This window comes from Sminthopsis crassicaudata, chromosome 1, assembly GCF_048593235.1.
Source record: "Sminthopsis crassicaudata isolate SCR6 chromosome 1, ASM4859323v1, whole genome shotgun sequence".
NCBI classification, from domain to species: domain Eukaryota; kingdom Metazoa; phylum Chordata; class Mammalia; order Dasyuromorphia; family Dasyuridae; genus Sminthopsis; species Sminthopsis crassicaudata.
In genome coordinates, this window is record NC_133617.1 from 691,860,494 (window position 1) to 691,887,577 (window position 27,084).

At 34.3% G+C, this 27,084-nt stretch overlaps 1 protein-coding gene and 1 long non-coding RNA gene across 4 annotated transcripts in view; one reads left to right on the forward strand and one right to left on the reverse strand.

The window, feature by feature from the left end:
• Positions 1-25,747, forward strand: part of LOC141551702 (uncharacterized) — a 118,776-nt gene extending 93,029 nt beyond the window's left edge. The window contains exons 2-3 of the long non-coding RNA XR_012484934.1: positions 18,412-18,500; positions 23,512-25,747. This is a non-coding gene — a long non-coding RNA (uncharacterized LOC141551702). The remainder of the gene's footprint in view (positions 1-18,411; positions 18,501-23,511) is intronic.
• Positions 1-27,084, reverse strand: part of XYLB (xylulokinase) — a 242,523-nt gene that overhangs the window by 16,101 nt on the left and 199,338 nt on the right. The gene's annotated exons all lie outside the window — the stretch shown is intronic.

The window sequence follows — 27,084 nt, forward strand, 5'->3', positions numbered from 1 at the left end:
GAATATAGAGAGGCCTGGAGAGACTTAAATCAACTGATGCTGAGTGAAATGAGCAGAACCAGAAGATCACTGTACACTTCAACAACAATACTGTATGAGGATGTATTCTGATGGAAGTGGAAATCTTCAACATAAAGAAGATCCAACTCACTTCCAGTTGATCAATGATGGACAGAGGTAGCTACACCCAGAGAAGAAACACTGGGAGGGGAATGAAAATTGTTAGCACTAATATCTGTCTGCCCAGGTTGCATGTACCTTCGGAATCTAATGTTTATTGTGCAACAAGAAAATGATATTCGCACACATGTATTGTACCTAGACTATATTGTAACACATGTAAAATGTATGGTATTGCCTGTCGTCGGGGGGAGGGAATAGAGGGAGGGGGGGTAATTTGGAAAAATGAATACAAGGGATAATATTATAAAATATATATATATATATATATATATATATATATATAATAAAAAAAAAAAAAAAAAAAAAAGAATCCCCAATTTAACCAGTCCACTGTCAGGGATACTACAGAGACAATTCCTGTTCTGGATGTATGGTAGTTTTTAAATTCCCTTCCAATTCTTGAGATGTTATAATTCTTCCTCTGGAGAATATACTGAGGAAGAATAAGTTAAAGTGTGACATGCTCATAAACTCCAGTTCGAAGGAGATCTTCAAGGTCTTCTAACTGAATCCTTCTCATTTTACAGATGAGGAAATTGAGTCCAAAATAAATTAAGAAACTTGAACTTCAACCCTGATTCCAAATTCTATATTCTTTTCACTATTATACAATCTTGGACCATATCCCTTGATATTTCAAAATATCTTAATTAAGCTAAGGTCTCTGGGCCTAGTCTTTAAGTCTAGGAACCACATCCTTAGATATTCCACTCAATCTGACCCAAATCAAGAATAACTTCTTGTCCCCAGATCATCCTGTCTTTTCAATAGGCATGGGACTGATTCTTCATTCTACAATATTAAACCAAACCTCAGCCAGCCAAAGTATCCTCTAACACTTTTCCCTCTAAGATAAAAAATAAAATCTTCTGGCTTTTAAAGCCCTTAAAATCTGATCCCTTTTCCAGTCTTCTTACATTTGATTCTCTCCTCATACACTCTACAATTTAGTAATACAGATTTTCTTGTTGGTGTGTGTGTGTGTGTGTGTGTGTGTGTGTGTGTGTGTGTGTGTGTGTGTGTGTGTTGTTTTGATTTTTTGCATATGACATATTTTATCTCTGGATTCTTTACATTTTTATTGACCACCTCCCATGTCTGGAATGCTGTGCCTTTCCCCCCTTCCCTTCCTGGCTTCCTTTTAAGACTCAGCTCTGATCCCATTTTGCAGAGGCATTTCCTATTCTTCCTCTCCCTCTAGTAATACTGTACTCCCTAGAAGATTGCTTCCCATTTACCCTGTATATATATCTTGTCTGTGCATAGTCGTTTACATGTTGTTTCCCCCACTAAAATGTGATGCTCTAAAGACAGGGGATTTGATTTTTTGTTTGTTTTTGGCCTCTGTGTCACCAAGAGAGCATAAAATCTGGCACAGAGGAAGCTCAATAAATGCTTGTTGACTGACTTGTCAACTGGTAAGCTTTGGGCTCTCTGCCTGAACTAGCTAATTCAGTAGCTCATTTCTCCCAAATAGGAAAAAGGAAAACATTATCCAAGTAATAAAATAATCATAATAATGCAAGAATCTTTCTACTTCTACAAAAACAAGTTTCATACTAGGGTTAAAACACTTTTTGTGGGAATATTTCTCTGAAATTATAATGGTAGTCAGTAGGAAAATATGATTCAGTGTATATAGAGATATACTTTATAGATAGGTGTGCAGGGATACAGCAAATGCATAGCACCAAATTACAGATTGCCTTCAGATTTGTGTCTACTTGAGCCACAGATCTTCATTGCTAAAAGTTCCATCATTGATGGTGACTGCCTTCACTTAAACAGAGCTCCCATTTTTGTAACTGCTGATACCACTTTAGGTTGTGTGTCTTTGTCTGTATGCTTTTCTGCTGCTATGGTTTCTGGGCTAAGCACAGCTGCCTTGAGCCTGTAAATCCCAAAAACATTTTTTGCCTTCTACCCTGTTGGTGGTTGCCCTTTGAGATTACCATAAAGCAGCTGCTTGAACTGTGAGGAATCCCCCAGGTCAGAGACCCTTAATTCACAGGAAGTTAGATCAAAATAAGACACAAATCTCCCTCACTCCCCCAAGTTAGTAAATGTCTTACTCAGTCTCTGGTTAGCTTTCCATAAACTATAAATATCTGTGCCCCCAATTGGGGGATAGACATCTATCTCTTTTAGTCCCTGAGCAATTTTAGGCTTAATATCCTTGGCCATACCCTGATTTTTAAGAACTCCTACTTTCCCCTTTAGCCCACATCTATTCCTTCCATTCCCTCTTCTCTCTCTACCATAAACCACATAGATTGAGTCTGCTTTTTCTAGGGCTTAGGCAAAGAGAGGTAGGCAAAAAGCATAGAAAAAATGCTCTCTTTGGGGATAGACAACCTGGATTTGAATTCTGGCTCTGATATTTACTAACTGGGCCAATCTTAATTGCTATATGTCTTGGTTTTCTCATATACCTACATTTTTTGCTTGAAGTACAGAAGAATTAGAATATTTTGCAGCTCCACCAATTGTGAATTAGCATACCTTGTACTTTTTTTTAAAATCATTTTTATCATAACTAAATGTTATAGAAAATTTGGATTTTAAATATATTATCATGTCATTTGCAATAATAATATTTTAACCTCTTCACTTCCAATGTTAATCCCTCTAATGTATTTTCCTTATCTTCTCAAAATTGCTACAATTTTCAACATATGTCAAATAAAAGCAATGAGATTGGTTGTTTTTGTTTTGTGTCTGTTTTAGTGGGATTGCTTCTAATGTTTCTCCACTATATATTATATTGACACTTGGATTAAAGTAGAAATTTTTTATTGTGTTGAGGAAAAATCTCTCCCTGTCTATTCTTTGTTCTGCAAGGTGTTTTAAAATTGTTTTTTTATTATGAACATAGATATCAAAAACACAAAGATATGGAATTATGCCTCCCCCCAATGTCTCTCAACTGTGTATATTCTTTCAAGCCAGCAATATCACTTCTAGGGATTGACCTCAAAGAAATTAAAAAGAAAGGAAAACTCTCCAAATGTACAAAATATTTATAGTAGTACTATTATAATATCAAAGGAGTTGGAAAACAATCCCATCATCTAGGAAATGGCTAAACAAATTGTGGCATTTTAATGTAACGGAATTATATTCCATTTGCATTCCCTCTATATTATAAGAAAGGATGAATATCACTTGTATGAACTGATACAGAATAAAGTTAGAACCAGGAGGAAAACTGATATTATGACTACAATATTATAAAGAGAAACAATTTTGAAAGAACAATCTGACTTCAGAATACTGATCAGAATTTGTTTTGCACCTCCTGGCAAAGAGGTACTGAATTAAAGATGTAGGATGATATATAGATATAGATTTACAGATACAACCATTTTGTTCATTTGCTTTGCTTGGCTATAGAGATTTGTTAAGATGGTTGGCTTTTCCTTGGAGAGAAAGTATGTGGAAATAGTGGATAGTATGTGGAAATAGTGGATAGTAATAATGATGGAAAAAAAATCAGTAAAATATTTTAAAAATAGAAGAGAACAGAAGTAAATTCAGAAAGGTATACTTATAAGCAGGGAAGTTTTGTTATATCATACAAATTTGAAATATATGGAAAAAATAAACTATATAAGAAGTTCATGTTTTTTGTACAATTCCCTTTTCTGTTGTTTGTATGCCGAGTTATCTGTTGACACTTATATTCATAATAAAAAGATAATTTTAAAACTTTCTAAAATAAATAATATAGGAGGATTTTTCCTCAACATAATAAAAAAAGTCTATCTTAAGCCAAGAGTCAATATAATTTTCAGTATAAATGTATTAGGGATAATCCCACTAAAACAATTCCTCTTAATGTTAATGCATTTACTTGAAGAATATCTTCAATCTATCCTGTATATATCTTACTTGTAGATAGTTTTTCCACATTATCTGCTTTATTAGATTGTGAGCTCCTTTAGGACATGGGCTTATTTTGTCTTTCTTAGAATACTTACCATCTAGCACAGTGCCTGGCACATAATAGCTGCTTAAAAGATGTTTGTTGACAAAATAAGAATGCTTCCTATCACTATTTTTATTTGATACAGTATCACAAATTCTAGCAAATTTAATAATATAGGAAAACATATTAAAGAAATTAATATGGAGAGATATCATTTATTTTCAGATGATAGGATAGTATATATAGCAAATCCATGCATCATAAAAAAACCCAGAAACAGTAATAACCAAATTTCATACAATGCTTTAAAGCTTGAAAAGTGATTTATTTCATTTGATCCTCACAACAATCCTGAAGGTAGATACTATTATTATCCTCACCATATTATAGATGAAGAAACTAAGTCTGAGCAAAGTAAATATTGTATAGATCTAAGGTAGAGTTTAACTTGATGTCTTCTGGAGTCCAGATCCAGTGCTAGACCCACTATATCATACATACCATCTCTCCTAGATTAGCATGCAAAAAAATCATTATTTACTACTAATAAAGGTCAGAATAACATAATAAAAAAGAATCCCATTTATAAAATCAAGACCATCAAATATTTGAGAATTTCCTCATATAGAGTTTGTAGGTAGTTGTTTGGATGTTGTCCCTTTCATTAGACTGTTAGCTCTATAAAGTCAGAAACTAACTTTTACTTTCTTTGTATCCCTCGTGCTTAGCACAATGTTTGCCAACAGTAAGTGCTTAATAAATGCTAGGTGACTGACCAAATGGACAAACTCTTCATAAATAAAAACTGGGGAAAAGATTAATTATTTCACAATATGCTTTGGAAAACATCAAGTTGTTGGGGAAGGGTTTTAGATCCACAGTCCACAATATAGACTGTACTAAATTCTGTATAGCCAAAATCTAGAACTCCTAAGTCAAAATACTACAAGCAGCTAGAAGGAAAGAATTTAAATATGGAAGGCACAATCAATAAAACACAAAATTTTGCAGCTATTATAAAGAAATCATTATAAGGAAAAAGAGAGTTTGGAATATGATATTCCAGAAAGCAAGGGATCTAGACTTACAATCAAAAATAAACTATCCAGTAATACTGAGTATAATCATCAAAGGGGAAAATGGATCCATAATGAAATAGAGTAAGTTCACGCATTCCTGATGAAAAGACCAGCACTACATAGAAACTTTGAGGAGTTAAGAATAAAATAAAAATGCAAGCATTAAAAAATTATGTGGGACTAAACAAAGTTAAGCAAATTTACATTACTATATGGGGAAAAGATACATGTAAGCCCTCAGAACTTTATCATTATTAGGGGGTCTTTGAGGGAGTTTCATTAAATAAAAGGTCTGGATGTAATTCTATTATGTTTGGAGGATCTAAAAAGAATAATGGAAGCATGTGGAAGAGGAATGCACTAGGTAAGTGGGAAGGGATAAAAAAGAATTGGGAATATTATCTCACATAAATGTAGTATGCAAGAAAGAGCTTATACATGAGAAGGAGCAGTTGATGGTAGAGCAAACAATACATGCTTTGTTTTTGTTTTTTGTTGCTGTTGTTGTTTTAAAAGGAATCAGAACAGAAATTATTATGTTTCAGCTGAAGTAAAAAAGAAAGGGGTAGCAAATATAATCTCAAGCAAAGCAAAATAAAAAAATAGATCTAATGCAGCATCTGAATTCTTAAAAGTTAAATAAGTTATTGGAGTAAATAAACAGTAAAACTATAATAGTGGGAGGCATCAATTTGCCTCTCCCAGACCTAGAGAAATCTAATAATAAATATGAAAAAAGATGAAGAGATTAATAAGAATTTCAGAAAGGTTAGATATAATAGACCTCTAGAGAATATTGAAAAGAAATAGATATCTATTTCTCCACTTTGCATGGCATCTTCCAAAAAAATCTGATGATATGTTAGAGCATAAAAATCTCACAAACAAATGCAGAAAAGGAGAAATATTACATGTATCTTTCCTCATTTATAATACAATAAAAAGTACATTCATTAAAAAGCCTTTGAAAACATAAATTAAACATTAATTTGAAATTAAATATCTTAATCCTAAAGGATCAAAGAGTCAAAGAACAAGTCATAAGAAAAATAATTAATTTATTTAAAATAATAGTAAGAATGAGAAACATACCAAAAATTATGAGATATAAGTAAAACAGTACTTATAAAAAAGTCTACATCTTTAAATTTCTTCATCAATAAAAAAGTGAAAGAGCAGATCAATGAATTGGGCATGCAACTAAAAAAAAATAAAACCAACCTAGAACACCAACAATTTCAAAACTCTTAACTAAATACCATCATAGAAATTCTGAAAATCGAAAGAGAAATGAACACAATGGAAGTATAAAAAATACTGGATTAATAAAATAAAGTTGGAGCTGGTTTTTAAAAGAAATCAACAAGAAAATAGATAAGACATTAATTTAAATAAAAAGGAAGAAGAAAACAGAATTACCAATATTAAAAAATGAAAGGTGGAATTCACTACCAATAAAGAACTAAAAGTAATTATCAGGAATTATTTTGCCCAACTCTATGCCAATAAAACTGACAATCTATATAAAATAGTTATTTACAAAATATAAATTGCCCAGAGTAATCAAAATAAAATATATTATTAACCTTATTTTAGGAAAATGAATTAAACAATCCATAAATGAGCTCCCCTCCCCCCATCTCCCAAATCCTCCAGGAACAAATGGGTTTACAATAAATTCTACCAAATAGTTAAAGAACAATCAATTCCAATACTACATTAACCATTTGAAAAAAATAGGTTAACAAATTCCTTCTATGACACAAATAAACCAGAGTGAGTCAAAGTAATTTGATACTGGGTAAGAAAACAGGTTGATTAGTAGATTAGGTTTTTAATAGACAGAAGCAAATGAGCATAGTGATTTAGTGTTTGATAAATCCAAAGATCTCCAGAAATCAGGGCAAGTACTCACAATTCAACAAAAACTGTTGGGAAAATTGGAAAGCAGTTTGGCAGAGACTAGATATAAACCAATATCACATACTGTATATCAAGATGAGCTCAAAATTGACACAAAAATAAAAAATGACACCATAAGCAAATTAGTGGACCATAGAAGAAATTCAGGTATAGAGATATGGATAGGGGGTGGGTTCATAACAAAAGACAGAGGAGGTCACAGGAAATAAAATGAAAAATTTATATAAAATTAATACATAAATTTTACATGAAATTTAAAAATCTTCACATAGACAAAACCAATGAAGCTAAAATTAGAAGAAAAGAAGAAAATTGGGGAAAATCTTTGTATCAAGTTTCTCAGATAAGTCTCATTTCTAAGAAGAATTAAGTCAAATTTACAACAACAAAAAAAGATCCATTCCCTAAATGGTAGTCAAAGTATATGAATAGACAGTTCTCAGAAGAAAAATTCAAGATATAGTCATATCAAAAAAAATGTCCTAAATATATAATAATTTCAGAAATTAACATTAAGACAACTCTAAGATACCAAAGATGACAAAAGAGGAAAATGGCCAGTGCTGGAAGGGCTTCATGAAAACAGATACACTAAAGCACTATTGGTAGAGCTGTGTACTAGTCCACTCATTCTGGAAAGCAATTTGGAATTATGCTCAAAAAGTTATTAAATTGTGCATACCATTTGACTCAGCATTTCCACTACTTAGTCTACATCCCAAAGCCATCAAAGAAAGACCCATATGTACAAAAACATACATAGCAGTTTTTTGTTTTTGGTAACAGTAAAGAATTGGAAATTGAGGGATATCCACCACTTAGGGAATGGCCATTGAACAAATTATGGTGTATGACTATGGTGGAGTACTATTGTATTTTAAAACTAAATAAAGGTTTGGTTTTAGAAAAACCTGGAGAAACTCAAATGAACTGATCAAATCAAAGGGGATAGAATCAAAAGAACAATTTATATAATAACAATATTGTAAAAATAATTAACTTTGAAAGATTTAGTAATTGTAATAAACAGTTAAGGACTCATGATGAAACATTTTATTCACCTTCAGAGAGATGAAGGTCTGCAGACTAAAGCACTCTCTCTCTTTTTCTCTCTCTTTCACAGACAAAGCTAACTCAAGATTTTATTTTGTACAATTATCCATATTTCTAATGGGTTGTTTTTTTTTGGGGGGGGATTGCCTTTTTAATGGATAAGAGAGAAGTAGATGATTTGGAATTGAAACATTTTAAAACTGAATAAAAATAAAATATACAAGGAATCGCTATTAAAAAGTCAGTAGTAATTCTCAGTATATGAGAGATAGTCAATGGATGTAAAGAATTTTTAAAAAAAGAAATCACAAATTGTTAATAATCACATGAAAAATATTCATCTTCACTAATAATCAACAAGATTCAGTTTTAATCAATTTTGAAATACCTTCTCACACCCATCAAATCGGTAAAAATAATTAAAAGCAAAGAAATTCAATAGTGACAGGTTGTGAAGAAATTACACATTCAATTCATTGCTGGTGAGATTGCAAACTATATATATGTAATTGATTTGGAAAGCAATTTAGCAGTATGCAGGTAAAAGTAACAAAAGTAATCGTATCCTTTGATCTAATAATGCTACCATTCAGAATATACCTTGAAAATGTTAATTTTTTAAAAAAAAGAATTACCCATTTAGTGATTTTATAGCAGTACTATATGCAATAACATTTTTTTAAAAAACTGGAAACAAAATAAATATCAAAGCACAAGTAATTGTTTAAATAAACTGTGGTGTATTAATATAATGAAGCCTGACAAGTTTGAGGAGTACAAAGAAATCTGAAAGACCTTTATGATATTATGTAGGACAAAAAAATAAAAAAATAAATAAAAAATAAAAGGAGAAAAAGCGTATTACTAGAAGAATGGAGTACACATTGATATTAGATGCTCCTGTGAAGAAAAGTAAATGAAACTGAACTGAAATCTGGTGGAGGCTCCAAGGGGATAACTGAAATAGTTAATCTTATACCTACCTTTTCCACTCAGCTGTGCTTTTTTTTTTTTTCCTTTAAGCTTCTCCATTGTCTTAGAACCCAGTAGTTTCTTTTCTCTCCCTCTTCCCACTTCCCCTCCCCAGTGCTTTTAGGCTTCTTTTTGGGTATTGCCTTCTCCCATTAGATCACAAACTACTTGAGGGTACCGATTTATTTTTCTTTTTCAAATTTGTACACCCCTCCTCTCCAAGTTTAGCATTCTAATATATAGAAGGTACTTAATAAATGTTTATTGAATGACTGACGTGTTGAAATCTAACAATTTAAATGTAAATAAGTACTATGTAAATTTCATGGTTTATATTGATTTTGATTTTGTTTCTAATAAAAGATTTGATTAAGAAATAAGAATAGACAAAATTATCTACCCCTCCCCACTCTCTTAAGGAAGCTAAAACCTCCTAAATTCCTGGAGTTTGAATTCAGACTGTAAGTATATATTATTTTTACTTTACAGTAATCTACAATATGATCCTAGGATTAAAATGGGTCAAAGAACAAAAATTTCAAATCCCTTCTGAGGAAATTATTTCTGAGTTACCCAGAGAAGTTCCTGGCAAAGGCTACACAAAATCCAGGTGCATAAATGCCACCATGTCAGGCATGGCATGTTTTCGGCTTGAAGCATGAGCTTTACATCAGACTGGGTAGCCGGAGGAAGTCAGACCAACATCCCATAGGTACCGCTGAGACTGTCATATCTGACCACTAATGTCTGTACTACGAAAGGAATCTTTTTAAAGCTTCAGATCATTCTATAATCTATGTTCTGAACAATGACTCAGGATATTTTTTCATTTTCTAAGTAAATAATTCCAGATCCTCAGTATATCTCTTCCTTTTCAAAGAAGGGACAAAAATCCTTTAGTTTTTGTTTTATTCTTGAAATTCAAGAGACTACTCCTAATCTTCCTGCTCCACTTCTGTAGTTTTCTATTTATTTATTTTAATTAACTTATTAGAGTTTTTGAGTTAAAGCTTGCTAAAGTAGTTGATTGGAAAAATGTGTGTAAGCAGATAATAATAATATATACATATACATATGTATATGCACATACATACATACACAATACACTCTGCTCAGTGCATGTGACAATTACTGCAAGACAGCAGGATCCTACCTTTGAGAGTCTAATTCCCATTTGATACTAATTTCCTGGGAGTACCCTCATCTATCTGTTCTTTTTTTCTTTCCTGATCCTGACATTAACTAGCTATGTGATTTAGGGCAAGTCATTTATGATCTCTGAGGCTCAGTTTCTTCACTTGTGAAAAGGCTCTGATCAACTTTTATTTACCTGTGATTTATGATAATTTATAAACATGTGGGTTGGACAGAGTATTTGTTTGTTCCTCATTCTCCTTAATTTAAAACCCAGACATAAACAAGCCCTCAGAGAGTATGGACGAAGGCATATTCATTGCTAATTCCTGAAATTAAAACAGACTTTTTTTTTGGACTCTCAACTGTAAATAGGTAGAGTCTAAGAGAAGGAGTGAAAGGTTAAAGGAAAAATGATTGATTGTCTTGAGAAGATGGCATACTTTTTGTACTGTTTTGGTTTCTCTTTTCTTTGCTCTATTACTTGGTACTACTGGATCAATCTTTGCAAAAAGTGAAGTAACACATTTCTTTCTTTCTTTTTTTTTTCTGAGGCAATTGGGGTTGTGACTTGTCCAGGGTCATGCAGCTAGGAACTGTTAAGTTTCTGAAACCAAATTTGAACTCAGGTCCTCCTGACTTCAGGGCTGGTGCTCTATCCACTGTGCCACCTAGCTGCACCCACATTTCTTTTAAAAAATAAAAAAGAAAGGAAGAAAGGAAGGAAGGAAGGAGAGAAGCAGGAAGAGGAGAGGAAGAGAAAGAAAGAAAAAAGAAAGAGAGAGAGAGAGAGAGAGAGAGAGAGAGAGAGAGAGAGAGAGAGAGAGAGAGAGAGAGAGAGAGAGAGAGAGAGAGAGAGAGAGAGAAACAAGAAAGTAATGGTAGGAAAATGGAGGAAATACCATGAAAAAATGGAGGACATCCAAGCAAAGCTTCCTGTAAAGTATATTATGAAGGGAAAATTAGCTGTTAACATGATGAACAAATCAATTAGAGGAGCAAAGGGAAGATGGTGACAAGGAACACTTTCCATAAGTGTTTATTAACTTTTATATTCTGACAATCACTGAGTAGAAAGAAAAGCAAACATAACCTTCGTTCTCAAGGAGTTGGCATTCTTAGGCAACAGAAGAAAGGGCAATAAAGGGAATTCATACAACTGAAATCCTTTTAAATCCTGAGGTCTCACTCACTGAACTTAAATGAAGTTCTATCTGCTTGGCAATTCTTTTCATTAGGGGTAAATATGTTTTTTTAAAAAGCCAACCATCCACAATTCACCTCAAAGCAGTTTATCGGTCTAGTATATTCGTTGGCACTTTTGGCAGACAAGTCCAGAATTGTTTCTATCAAAGAAAAATGAAGCCCTCATTATTGACCCTGTGTCCTAGGCCAGGGAAAAAATTGTCAACTAGGAAAGTTATGCAGCAGAAATGCTGAGGTCCTACATAACATTTGTAATCACAGTTATGAGATGGGTCCAAAATGAAATATTCTATCAGACAGGTGACTTCCCAAGTGGGTCAATTTTCAATTATTTCAGCTGAAACTATTGACTCACTAATGTCTGCTTGAATGCTAAATAAGTATACCACCTGTCCTTGATTTCTTGCCACATACAACTCCCTTCCCCCCATACCAGGACATTCAATATGGTCGTATAGGAAAAGGAATTATAAATTCAGGTGCCTGATGCTCATGGAATGGAAAAAGAGGGTAAGGGTCAAAAGGAGACATATCCTTCAAAGGGGTAAATAAATCTAATGAAATGACAAGAATGCTTGATAAATCACAGTATGTGACCACCAAGCTAAAAGGACCATTAAACTGGGTCTGAGAATAAAAATAAGGGGTAGGGATATTTCTTGATTTGAGTATTCAAGAGATAGCATGGTATAATGAAAAGAACATTAAATCTATATTTGGAGAACCCGGATTAAATCCTATCTTAATGCTTAAGACCTATATGACTTTGTCTAAATTTTTTAACCTGTCTGGACTTCAGTTGCCTCATTGGTAAGATTTGGGAGCTGGACTTGATGGCCTTTAGGTCTATTATACTATGATTAACTGATCAATATAGTTTATATATTAAAAATTATAATATAGATTATTATATATTGATTTTCATTTATTAAGTGGCTGTTATATCTAAGTAGGGAGACCAGGGAAAATTTTTAAGTGATCCAAATAACAGTAATCAGTCTTCAAAGTATAGGCCAGTTTTGCTCTTAGAAGAAAGAAAGCTTAAAGCACATCTCTTCATTTTTGGGGTTTTAAGGGAAAATGAAGCATTCCTTAAAAACCAACAATAATAGGGTTTTAATGGGAAAACAAAGACCCACCATATGAATCCAGGTCTTGTAATTGATTCCATTGCCATTCGGATACACTATACTGTATTCACAACTGAGTCCTTCTTACCTTTTCAATCTTCCTATATTTTACTCTTACATTCTGTAATCTTACAATGGAAGGGAGCCAGGGCACTAACCAGGGGAATCCAGAAGGATTTCTCAGAAAAGATGGAACATTATTTGAGACCAGAAAGAAGTTAGGAATCCTAAAGGTGAAGGTAAGGAGCTAGTGGATTCCAGGCACAGAGCACAGTCCATAGACATAGAGGCAGGAGATGGTGTGCTGATGTCATCAAAGGGAAGGAGCCTGGTTATAGGGTGAATAAATGAGAGTAAGGTGGAATGAGCTTCAAAGAGTAGGCTAAAGTCATACTGTGAAGGGATTTTAAACATCATGTTGAGGAAAAAATAATCTTTAAGGTTACTTCCAGCTCTGGGGCTATGACCCCATGGAATCATATGGGTTTTATTTTCCATACCTCCCACAAATTCATTCACTTACTATCACATACCTAACCAAACTAGTCAACATTTTCTTTGGTTTCTAGTGACCATCCACATAAGTATGTCTAAAGTTTATTGAGAAGAAGGAGGAGGGTGTGATCTGTGTCCAAAGAATTGTGCAACATGGTAGCTAAAAAACTAATTCTATCCTCAATTGCATTAAAGTGATAGCCCTGACTTGGACAAACCACATCTGAAGTACTATGTTCATTTCTGAATACCACACTTGAAGAAAGATATTGATTAGAAAATGTGTGTACAAAGGATGGTGACAGTATACTATAAAGATTGATTACAGCTACTTAGCCTGAGGAAAGAAGACCTGATAGCACTCTTCAAATCATATGAAATAAACAGTTACACTGGCTTCCCTTATACTTTGTACATGGCTTAGCACGCATTAAGAACAAAGATAGAAATTTTCCGGAGGAAAATGTTGTCTTAATGGCAGGAAAACATTTCTAATAATTAGAGCCAAGAGGCATAGGTTTTCTTGAGAGGTAGTTAGCTTCTTTGCACTGAAAGTTTCTAGTGGAGTCTGGATGGCCACTTGTTGAGGATGTTACAGAATGAATTCTTGGTCAGATAAACACTGGATCACATAAATTTTGGAATCCCTTCCAATTCAGAAATTCTATAATTTTCTTGGGATATTCCCAAGATGTACAACTTATATCAAGACACTTAAAAAATTCTGATGACAAAAAGCAAGTGCACAGACACTATGCCTAATACAATGAAATCTTATACACAAACACACTCATGTAATACATTGTCATGTGCAATTACATTTAATTCTTACATGGACATAATTTTATCTCATGTAATCCTAGAAATGTTTATTTATGATCAACAGAGGCCTTTGATCATCTTGTTCATAATAACTAACATGGGTGTAATGTTATAAGTTTTATAAAGTGCTTTACAAACTATATTATTTGAAACTAATAATGCTTTGAAGTAGATTCTATCGATATTATTATCCCCATCTTGTCCATAGGGAAACGGAAACTTTAAAAGGATAGTTTGCCTGTGTTCAAATAGTTAATAAAGTCCAGAGACCTAATTCTAGACTATAAATTTGTCTTCCTTCCTATATACTGATATGTCTCCTCCGGGTAAGAGGGGAAAAGACTAAGTTAACTCTTGACATCAGACATTTCTCCGATGATAATCTGCCCCATCTCTAGTCATTCTTATTGCCCCTCATCCATCAAGAGCAGTGATGCTCCCCAGCTTTCATTCTCCAGGAGACAAAGAAGACAAAATTCACCTGCTCAGTGTCTGGCCAAGCCAATCAAACCTTCAGGGTGCCACAAAAATCCTTACAATAGGATCAGGCCCCAGGAATCCTAGTCACCACAAACAGTTGCACAATCATGTCAAACCTTAGATTGTTCCCAACATTGCACCCTGCAGACACACTTCTTATTCTGTTTTGGAACAATTTCAATTGGCCAGTCTAAATCACCAGCACTCTCCTACTGATACAGCTCACATTATATAACCTGAATGTAATTACCACCCCTTCCAGGGTGTAATTTCCTGCCAATGCTCTCACCAGGTGTTGATATTCCTTCCACCTGCTTCTTCCCCTTTCCAGGACAGGGCTGGAGTGTGACTACTCTGAGCTCCTTCCTGCTTTGTTGTTACTGACAATCCCAGTCAAACACACAGTCACATACAGTGAAAGAAAATCACAAATGATGAAATAACTTGGCATTAAGTACTATTTTGCCACACTAGCTCCCCAATACAACATCCTGATGCCCCATCCCCATTCTTGGAGTGTCTCCTTCCTCCCTTCTCTGAAATTCTCCTCAATTCTACTTCCTCCAGGGTCTGTCTGAAATTCAAGGAAAAGTGAAAAGGTGGTCGGTAGTTTATGTTTTTTTTTTATAATAACAGCTTTTTATTTTTCAAAATGTGTGCAAAAATGATTTTCAACATTCACCCTTTCAAAACCTTATATTCCAAAATATTCTTGCTCTCTCCCCCTCTCCCTCTAGACAGCAAGTAATCAATATAGATTAAGCATATGCAGTTTCTTCTATTTCCACATTTATCATGCTACACAAGAAAAATCAGATCAAAAGAAAAAAGGAAAAAAGAAAAAAAATAAGCAAATAAACAACAACAACAAAATTCAATCCCCATAGTCCTCTTTTAGGATGCAGATGGCTCTCTCCATCATATTGGAGTTGACTTAAATCACATCATTGTTGAAAAGAGCCAAGTCCATCACAGATAATCATCACATAATCTCATAATTTTGCTGTTGCTGTGTATAGTGATCTCCTGGTTCTGCTCATTTCACTCAGCATCAGTTCATGTAAGTCTCTCCAGGCCTCTCTGAAATCATCTTCCTGATCATTTCTTATAGAACAATAATATTCCATTACATCCATAACTTATTCAGACATTCTCCAATTGATAGGCATCCACTCAGTTTCCAGTTCCTTGTCACTACAAAAAGAGCTGCCACAAACATTTTTGCACATGTGGGTCCTTTCCCCTTTTTTATGGTTTCTTTGGGATACAGATTCAGTAGAGACACTGATGGATCAAAGGGCTTGATCCATCCGTTTGATAGCCCTTTGGGCATAGTTCCAAATTTCTTTCCGGAATGGTTGGATCAGTTCACAATTCCACCAACAATGTATTACTATGATTCCTTTATTCTTTTTCTGTACCCAGAACAGTCATTTTCCAGGGACTCATGAGCTATGTTTACATTGTCTTTCTTTCTTTTAGGGAACAGAGATATAAAATGGGGGAATGGTTTGGGTTCACTTTTAAGCTAATTCTCTCTTTAGGAAGGACAAAAGCCTGCCTTGAAGGAAAAAAGATGGGCTCTTACAGAGCAGGCTGGGCAATTGCTTATGCTGTCCTGTGATTATAGGAATACAGAGTTAAAATAGACATCAAAGGTGAGTTAGTCCAATTTCTTCATGAATGAGTACACTGAATATGGAATACCATAATAGCTTCTGTAAATAAATGACTTGATTGCAGACCAGTGAACAAAATGGATGACTGATGGACTTTTGGATAGGCTAATTAAAGACTGACTAATAAACTGACTAACTTATAGACTATCAAATTGACTTCTGGTGTTACAGATAAATTGACTAAATGGATGTCCACCACTGCTCACATTAGCAGCTGCCACTCATCAAGCTGGTGCAGGTGGAGAAGCGTTTGTACAAGGACCCAAATTTCACATAATCATTTTTAGCAATTGTTAGTTGCTTAATAAACCAAATCTACTCAAATTAGTAGATTCAAAAGGGCATTGGTTCATCCATCAAAGTTTTTTCTTTTCTTTTAGCTCTTTGTAATGACAAATCTCTTCCACTCCTCTGATAATACCGTCAGACTACTGTATTGTTCCTCATATGTTACAAAATTGATAGCCAACACACCTTTCCAAACATTAGCAAAACTGAATAGACTAGCTTGGTAAATAGCTTGATTGAGAGATATATAGACAGAAAGATAATCACCCAAAAAGCAATAGGTTTGAGCAGGCTGAAATACATTAGTAAGGAAACACTGTGCAAAAAATGGAGCCTAACGAGTGGCTTCAGATAAAAGTATATTTTGAAAAGAAGACAGATTGTGCATAAAATGAGAATAATATTTGCTCCATTGGTAACCATGCAATTTCAAGAAAACTAGGCTAAAGTACCCAATGCATTGGGAAGACTCCCTGGGGAGAATTTATAGAGCTTCTGGCCAGTCATTTTTTTAGTCCTTCAGTGCTAATTCTATGCTTCCAATGTACCAGCTAAAATGCTAAGTGCTAGGGATGCAAAGAAAGCAAAACTAATCCCTGCTCACAGAGAGCTTACAATCTAATGGAGAGACAACATAAATATGTGGATCCATGCTAGATATCTACAGAATATATGGAGAGTTGCCTTAGAAGTGGAAGGCTCTAGGTCACAGTTATAAGTCAAAGAAAATGAGAGGACATAGATCAACTGTGATCCTCATTGTCAGAGGAAGTACCATCCTGACACCACACCCTATTCAATGAATGGACACCAAAGATTGTTAGAATGTTTTTTCTTATATTGAGCTTAAATCTGCTTCCCTGTGATGTCCACTTCCCTCCTTGTTCTAATTCTCCTCTCTGAAGCCATTCAGGGTAACTTTACTTCCTCTCTCATAGACTAACCCATCAGAAACTTGAAGTCTATGAGGCAGCTACGTGGTGAAACATCGTACTGGACTTAGAGTCAGGACTAAATCTGATTCAAATACAGACTCATGTACTTACTAGCTGTGTGACTCTGGGAAGTCACTTAATTTGCTCACTGCCTCAGTTTCCCCAACTGTTAAATGAGAACATTGACAGCACCTGCTTCCCAGGGTTATTATTAGGTAATATTTATTAGTAAAAGCACAGTATCTGGAACACATAGGAGGCATTTAATAAATACAGAATTCTGTCCCTTTATATTCCCTGTCCCTCTTCCCAAGTACTCTCTTCTCCAAGCTTTGGAGATGGAAAGTGCTGTTTGTGTGCTAAGTGTTTTTATTCAACAGTTTGTTCTCAGTGCTAATTGGTGCACTCCCCACACTCCCAACAACACTCCCCTCCCTCAATGGGCCTTCTGGCAGCTCTGAGGACTTTCACACAGTCTGGGCTGAGATCCATATTCCATGGTTATTATAACTAGTCCAAAATGAAAATGCAAAACATTCTTTAAAACAGCAGGTGGCAAACGGCATGTACTCAGAATAATCAGGGCAACATGACTCTCACCCGTTAATTACTTCTCAAAGGCCTTCCACCAAAAATCAACCTTTTCAGTGATCATTATGGTCATGATGGTCAAAAGGCCTTTCCTGAAACAAAACTGAAATCAAGGTCAATTATTATTGTCAGGATTTTGGCCCCAGGCCAGCTTTCTATACCTGACTTGGGGGGAAACAGGTTGCTAGGAGGATAGAACAATCAATGGGTGTGGGGGATCTTCTTCAGGCACTCCCTGAACACTGGAGAATTCGGCAACTCCTATGAATAAGCCTTTGGTTTGGTCCAAATATAGAACCCTCTAGTCTAATGCACAGGCTAAAAGTTCTGCAATTTGACCTTCTATTTCCTTCACATAATAAATTCTTGTCTCCTGGGTTTTAGTCATGTTAACTTTCTTTCATCTAAAAGGCTCTTCTTCTCCTCTGCCTGTAAAGAGGAAAGACTTTCAGCTCTGGAGTCAAAAAACATGGATTCAAATCCTATCCTTAACTATTACCTGTGAAATTTCAGAAAAGCCTGGGAAAACTTACATGAAGTGATGCTAAGTGAGAAGAACCAAGAGAACATTGTACACAGCAACAAGATTGTGTGATGATCAGGTATGATGGACTTGGATCTTTTCAGCACTGAGGTGATTCAAGATAATTCCAATGCACTTGTGATGGAAAGAACCATCCGCTGCCAGAGAGAGAACTATGGAGACTGAATGAGGATAAAAGGATAGTTTTCACTTTTATTTGCCTTTTTCCCCTTTTGATCTAATTTTCTTAAGAAGTATGAGTCTAGAAATATGTTTAGAAGAATTGCACATGTTTAACCTATATTGGATTGCTTGCTGTTTAGGGAATAGGAGAAGAGGAAAGGTGAAAGGGAGGAAGAAAAAATTGGAACATAGGGTTTTGCAAAGGGGAATGTAGAAAACTATCTTTTTGTATAGTTAGAAAAATAAAAAGTTATTATTAAAATATTTATTATCTATGTGCCTTGGGTTAATCAATTAACCTGCCTGGATTTTAATTTCCTCACGTGCAAAAAGAGGTTGTTGGACCTGATGATTTCTAAGATCCTTTAAGATCTTTCCTATTATCTATGATCAGGAAGGCAAGAGGACAGTTGTTTTGCCCTAATGGAGAGAACTAGGAGCAAAGGATTTCATAGACACAAATTTTACTTATTTAGAGGGGAAATTTTTCTAGTTTCATGAGGTCTTTAGTTGAAGACTACTTGACCACTTGTGAGAATGTAGTATAAGAGAGGTTTCTCTTTAGTTACCTGTTAGACTAAATGATCTTTGAAGTGCTTTTCAACTCTAAGATGCTTTGATTACAATTTGTTATTCATTCAGTTAGAGAATTTGGGTTGAATACCAGTTCTGCCACTTAACTACCCATGTGATTTGGGGTGACCCAATTTCCTTCTCTGGGCTTCAACTTTCTTATCTTTGAAATGAAAAGATTGGAATAGAAGACTTCTAGGATTGCCTACCCCTACCTCCAGCACTAAATCCCTAAGCTTCAATAAATCTAATGTTTTGAGGAGTCCTGTGAAGGGTCTCAAAAAGGGAAACATCTCATCTTGGGAGCTATCCGGGGTCCTGAACAGCTTTCCCTTGTCTTGAACCTTGCTTTCCCTTCTGACTTTGACTGATTTTAGTATCCTATTTCTATCTGGATATTGACAGATTTCTATGAATCCCCGTGATGGCTGGTTGTTCTGACCCATAGGCAATGTGACTTCCACCATTGAATATATCTGCCACTTGACTTATTTAATAATGGTCTGGCAGTCAGGTTCCTGACAATTAGAATTTTCAAGTAATTAAATTGTAATTGTAAATTTTTCTCCAGGACCCACCTGTTTCACTCACAAGACAGTTTTAATCACATAATAAAATGAAACCTTTTCCTTTTCATTAAAATTAATGAATTCTTAATAAACAAGGCCCATTTTACATAGTGATTCTATAACTAACCCATAGTTGGAAGAGAGGGCCCTGTAACCTTATATAAAAAGAGAAGGAGTACCTATTATTGATTATTTGACCCCACTCATGTTAGTGTAAGAGATGCCTAAACTTTATTTGCTGTTCTCATATCCCAGTAATCCTACTATGGCAAGGAGAGAGGACACAAAACCCTAGACATTTTATTTCAGAGCACATGGTTTGTTTTGCTTTGCTTTGTTCATAACAGGAAGCAGCATCTTGGTCATAATAGTAAAATTGGAAAATTATATTGATATAGATTTAAGAAGGATCAGTCATCTGGTGATTATTAAATACCATGGCAATGTGTTAAACAGAAGGCAAAAAAATGAAAAAAAATACAAAAACAATTTTTGCCTCAAGAAGGTTATATATCAGTGGGAGAGAAAAATATCTCAATAAATAGGTACATTTAAAGTAGAAACAAGGTAACCTTAGAAAGAAAGGCTCAAGTGGCTAGAGGAACTAGGAAGGCATTCTGAAGAATATAGTCTGAACTGAATTTTGAAAGAATTTAAGAATGTCAGATATTGAGACTCAGGCAGCAAGAGAGACAGAAAACAAACATAAGGAGAACTTGAGAATGAATTCTGGACAGAGTTGGGGACAGGGGGAAGTATGAAGCAGATCTGGAAGGATAATTGGATTTCTCTGGACCCACATAAAAAGAGTTTCAAGACAGGAAGGAGATAGAAGGTGCCAAACCTCAGTGGTATCTGAGGGAAACATGTCCTTAAGAGAGACAAGGTTGGACTCTGGAACTTTACTGTTTATATGTACCTGGCAAATCTATGTTTATATGAACCTGATATTCCTTATACTGGGATGAAGAAGTTTCTTAAAGACTTAAATGAAACTTGTATTGCCATTCACTGATTCCCTAGGAAAGGTGTGGATGAAGAACTGTTAAAGCTGTTACTTTATACCAGTTTGTGTCTCCATCATATTGAAATCTGCCCTAAGTGTAACTTTCAGCAAGACTAATCAGCACAGTCTGTTTCCATGGCAGCAAGATCACCAGATACCTGGAGGTTGCTCTGGTTGCCTAGTCACATAGATAGGCTACATTTATTTGTAGGGCTGAATGTTGAGGTGGACCCACTTCTCATAAAAGACTACAGAATCTTCATTGATGAGGTAACTAATAAGGAGAAAAGAATGTCAAAGAAGCCAAGAATTTCCAGAAAGATGGGGTGGATAATAACATCAAGGTAAAGTAAACACAAGAAGCTAATCAGTCTAATGTGGTTTAGAATCTAATGTGGTTTCACTCTATTTCCTACAATTAAAAAGATGTTGAATTCACACATAAACTTTGTTTTATTGGGTCACCATTCTTTTCCACTACTTGAATTTCTACAAGTTCAAATGCATCTTTTTAAACATTTTGATCACATCTTGTAATCAAAGAAGATCAATAAAAGTGGCAGTTTTTATTAATAAGATGATTAACCTGTCTTTCCATATCAGGGCCAGAATTTAACCAGATTGAGGATTTTGAACTGCTCTCCTTATTTTCCTGTTACTTGCATAATTGTCAAGTATATGGCACTTGAGTGAGATGCTTAATGCCCTTTCTCTATTTCCCATATTCTTCCAATCATTAACACAGCACTTTCATTGCACTTCTCTTCAACAATGAAATAAACACCCAAGTTTTCCAAAATAGGTGCTTTCAAAGACTAAACACAAAGATATATCATGGAGTTATTTAAAAATCAACAGCTGAAAATATTCTTTTAAAAATGCTGCTATCCCTAGGAAGAAACAGTATTTCTGGATTTGAGTCCCTCAGAAGCAGAATAACCTGGGTGTCTGGATGAAAGTACTGTCTGTGGAGAGATTTTCTCCCAGATAAATTTCTACACGTTTCTGATCTTCTTCCAGTCATACTCCAAGTTGGTGACCTGTTTGCATCTTTCTGGACAGTCTCAAATGGAAACATTAAAGATTTTAAAAGTCTCAAACCTCAGAGAGGGTAGAATGATGAGATTTGTCAACATTTACTGTTGGGTACAGATAGATAGGTGGGGATTAATAAAACTCTCCTCTCCATGACAAAATGCTTGGCAAATAGCAAGTGCTTAATAAATACTATTGTTTGGTTGATTAAATGATTGATAGATTCAGTAACTTCATCTCTTTCATAACCAGTTTGAAAATGTATCTGACTCTTTGGCTGTAAACTAGTCCAACCATTCTGGAAAGCAATTCGGAACTATCCTCAAAAAGCTATTAAAATGTTCAAACATTTTGACCTAGAAATTCCATTACTATGTCTATACCTCACAGAGATCAAAGAAATATAAACAATACCCATTTGACAAAGACAGTTATAAAAGGTCTTTGTGTGGGGCCAAAAAATTGGAAACTGAGGGGATGCCCATTAATTGGGGAATTTTTCAACAAGTAATAATATATTAATATGATGAGAAGCTATTATGTTATAAGAAATAATGAAGATAAAGTTTTCAGAAAAACTTGGGAAGACCTGTGTGACCTCATGCAAAGTGAAGTAAGCAGAATCAAAAGAATAATCTATACACTAAGAGCAATATTGTAAAGATAACCAACTTTGAAAGACCCAGTAATTCCAATGATCAACCACAGTTTCAAAAGATTCATGATGAAACATGTGCCACCTTCAGATACAAAACTTATGGGTTCAGAGTATAGACTGAAGCATATTTTTTGGAAAGGAAGAAGAAACATGGTTGATGTAGAAATTTGTTTTGCATGACTAGACATATATGTAATGGGTTTTGTTTCTTGCCTTCCTAATGTGTGGGAGAGGGTGAGAAGAGAAGGGAGATGATTTGGAACTGAAAGTGAAACAAAATTTAATTTAAAAAAGGGAAAATATATCTCCTCAATGATATGCATCTTGCAAAAGTAGGGAAAAAATCACAGAATTATAGGATCATAGATTTAAAGCTAAAAGAGACTAGCATAGACCTTGAGTAGAAGCCCATCATTTTACAGATAAGGAAACTGAAGCTGAGAAAGATTAAATTACTTCCCAAGATCTCGCTGATAGAAAATGGCAGAACAAAGATTCATACTTAGGTCCTTTCGTCCCAAAGCTTCTCCATCCATTCTATAAAAGAGATGAATGTAGATGGAAAGCATTGATCTAGGTGTGAAAAAAATTTGGTCTTTCCTTTTATCTGTCCACTAACTAATTGTGATCAAGGGCAAGTCAAAACCATGTAGCCCTAGTTTTTTTCTCAGTAAAATGGAGGCTGGACTAGATGATTATAAATTTAGAACTGGCAGGGACCTGAAACATCATCTGATCAAACTCTATCATTTAAAGAGGAAGAAACTAAGCCCCATAAATGTGAAGAGCTTTAATCCAAATCATAAAAGTAGTAAGTAGTAGGGCTGAGATTTGAACCAGGGTCCTCTCTCTGACTCCCTATCTGGGATTCTTTCCACTGTGCCACTATCTGGGATTAGTTTCCACTAAGCTCCATTCCACATCTGCAATTCTTTGATTCTTAAATAAGTTTCACCAGGTGATAGAAAAATTGCAATCTGCATTTATCTCCTCTATGAAATAGAACATTCAAGTTTCATGTTCCTAGTCCTGACCACATTGTTTAATATTCTATTTGTTTTCCCAGAACAAGTCACCCTGACAAACTTACCCCCTGACTTGGGTCAAGAAAAGCAACTTCTACTTGCATGAAGATGCTCACATTGATGGAAATCAAATCAGCAAGAGGAATGGTCTTACAGCCTGATCGATGAACTCAATTCAAATGGAACTGAAAATCACTTGAAATTAAAACCTTCTCAGAGCAAACAAGGTTTCTGCAAATACAGGTCATTCACCTGGCCCTGTGGCACTAAGTTATTTGTTTTTTTTTTTCAACCTAATTCTATCCAGAGACATTATTCATAGTAGGTAGGAACAAACAGTTTATAAGAATTTATTGACCACCTACTATGCACTAAGGATACAAATAAAAGCAAAACAAAAAAACAATCTCAATTCTTAACAAGTTCACAAGGTAATGGGAGAGACAACATGCAAAAAACTATGTATAAACTGTATGTGTGTGTGTATACATGTGTGTTAAATTGACAGTATTCAACAAATGGAAGACACAAGAATTTAGAAGGCTTAGGAAAGGTTTCTAGTAGAAGGTAAGATTTGAGCTGGGATTTGAAGGAAGCTAAGAGGTAGAGATAAGGAGCGAGAACATGGAGGAGAGCCAGAAAAAAATGCCTGGACTTAATAGATGGAGTATCTTGTTTAAGGAATAAAGAAACACATTGTTATTGTTGTGGTGGTGGTGGTAGTAGTAGTAGAAGTAGTAGTAGTAGCAGTAGCAGCAGTAGTAGCAGCAGTAGTACTGGTGGTGCTGATGGTGCTGGTGGCAGGAATACAGCTACAAAATGACATTTTGTAGTCAGAAAAACATGGGCTTCAGGCCTGCCCAGTTTAACATGGTATGATAGAAAGAGCACTGGATTTGAAATTAGTGGACCTGAGTTTAAATCCTTGTACTACCACTATGCATTACTACCTACACAAATCACCAATATCTTTGGTCACAGTGCTTTTATCTATAGAAAAAAGGAATTGGACTGCATGACTTCTGGAGTTCCTGTTAGCTCTAAATCCATGATTCTATGTTCTACATGCTAGTTGTGTGATCATAGGCAATTACTTAACATCTAAAAACCCAAGTCATTTAATGAAACATGGGGATTATAATTCTGAGGCAGTTATAAGATTAAAGGAATGCAAAATCATAGATGTAGCACTAAAATGATCTATCAGAAGCGTATTATCTAACATGGACAAGCAGACCACACATTTCTATACTCATAAACACAGACTTCAACATATCTGGGAGAACTCAATCAAAACACAAAATTGAAATGGGACCATTAATTATAGAAAAAAATCATTGCACACATTGACCAAGCCATTACATTAAGTTATAAAAAATTAAAAACAAGATTTTAAGTCCACGTTTCCCAACGAGATACTCATACTCTTCAAACTACCTGGAATAAGATGATAACCTAGCAGAGGAGATCAAAATCATGTGAGAACAGAATGAGATGTATCATCCCTGTAGCCCTGGCTGTTATTAGAATTGTACCTAGAATGCTTTCAGTGAGTCTACAGAGGAGGAGTTACATTATAATATTTTACCCAAATACAAAGTGTATTTATTATCTTGTTCACCTGTGCAATGACCTCCATAATATTAAATATAAAAGAATAATAGCAAGACAGTGACTTGTACTGGGATTATTGCTATCTCAATTCCATCACAAAATATGAAGAGAATGCACTGATACTAATGATATACATTTATATTGTGCTTTAGGGGTCTGCAAAATGCTTGCCATATATCATTCCTTTTGATTCTAATAGCAACTTAGTCAAGTAGTTACTAAAAATGGACATGTTTCCATTTTAAGAAAAGCTACACTATGAAAATCTGAGTTTATCATATAGATAAATTAGAAGATGTTTATTTAACATTCTCAGGTTTGGGGATGATTTTCTAGGATTCTCTAAGTATATCATCATATCATTTGCAAAGGATAATAGTTTTATTTTCTCATTGCCTATTCTAATTCCTTTAATTTCTTTTTCTTTTTTTATTGCTAAAGCCAACATTTCTAGCACAATGTTGAATAATAGTGGTGACAATGGGCATCTTTGTCTCACCCCTGATCTTATTGGGAATATGTCTAGCTTCTCTCCATAAGAAATAATGCTTGCTGTAAGTTTTAGATAAGATATTGCTTATTGTTTTAAAGAAAGTTACCTTTATCCCTTTGCTCTCGTGTTTTTAATAGGAATGAACATATTTTGTCAAAAGCTTTTTATGCATAGAGATTATCATTTGATTTCAGTTATTTTTGTTATTGATATGGTTGATTATGATAATAGTTTTCCTAATATTGAATCAGCCCTGAATCCAGATATAAATCCCACTTGGTCATAGTGTATTATCCTGCTAAGTTGTTGTAATCTCTTTGCTAATATTTTATTTAAAATTTTTGCATCGATATGCATTAGGATATGCTGTGTAATTTTCTTTCTCTGTTTTGGCCCTTCCTGATTTAGGTATCTATACTATATTTGTATCATAGAAGTAACTTAGCAGTATTCCTTCTTTATCAATTTTTTCCAAATACTTTACATAGTTTGGAATTGTTTTTTTTTTTTTTAATGTTTGGTAAAATTCACTTGTGAATCCATCTGGCACTGGATACTTTTTTGTTATGGAGTTCATTAATGACTTGCTCAATTTCTTTTTTGAAAATGGGACTATTTAAGTAATTTATTTCTTCTTTTGTTAACCTGGGAAATTTATGTTTTTGTAAATATTCACCCATTACAATTAGATTGTCAGACTTGCTGACATAGAGTTGGGCAAAATAGTTTCTAATTATTGCTTTGATTTCTTTTTCATTGGTAGTTTACCCTTCTCATTTTTGATGCTGATGATTTAGTTTTTTCTTTTCTTTTTCTGATCAAATTAACCAAAGATTTATCTATTTTGTTTTCTTAGTTTCTAGTTTATTAATCTTTCCTTTGAGTTTCATAATTTATAATTTGATATTTAATTGGGAGTTTTTAATTTGTTCTTTTTCTAGCTTTTTTAGTTGTATGCCCAATTAATTAACCTCTTGTTTCTCTATTTTATTCATGTGGCTATTTAGAGATATAAAAATTTCCCTAAGAACTGCTTTGGCTGCATCCCATAGATTTTGGTATTGTCTCATTATTGTCATTTTCTTGAATGAAATTATAGATTATTTCTGTGATTTGTTGTTTGACTCACTCATTCTTTAGAATTAGATTATTTAATTTCCTTTTTTTTAGGCTATCTTTGTATGATCCTTCATTGCATGTGATTTTTATTGCAACATGACCTGAAAAGGATGCATTTAATATTTATGCCTTTCTGCATTTAATTGTGAGGTTATCTGCTAATAAAAACCTACTGAAAACAATTGAAAGCTTTAGCAAAGTTGCAGGATATAAAATAAACTCAAATAAATCATCAACATTTCTATATATTACTGACAAAGCCCATCAGCAAGAGATAGAAAGAGAAATTCCACTTAAAGTTACTGTAGATAAAATAAAATACTTGGTGGTCTACCTGCCAAGACAAATTCAAGAAGTATATGAACACAATTACAAAACACTTTTTATA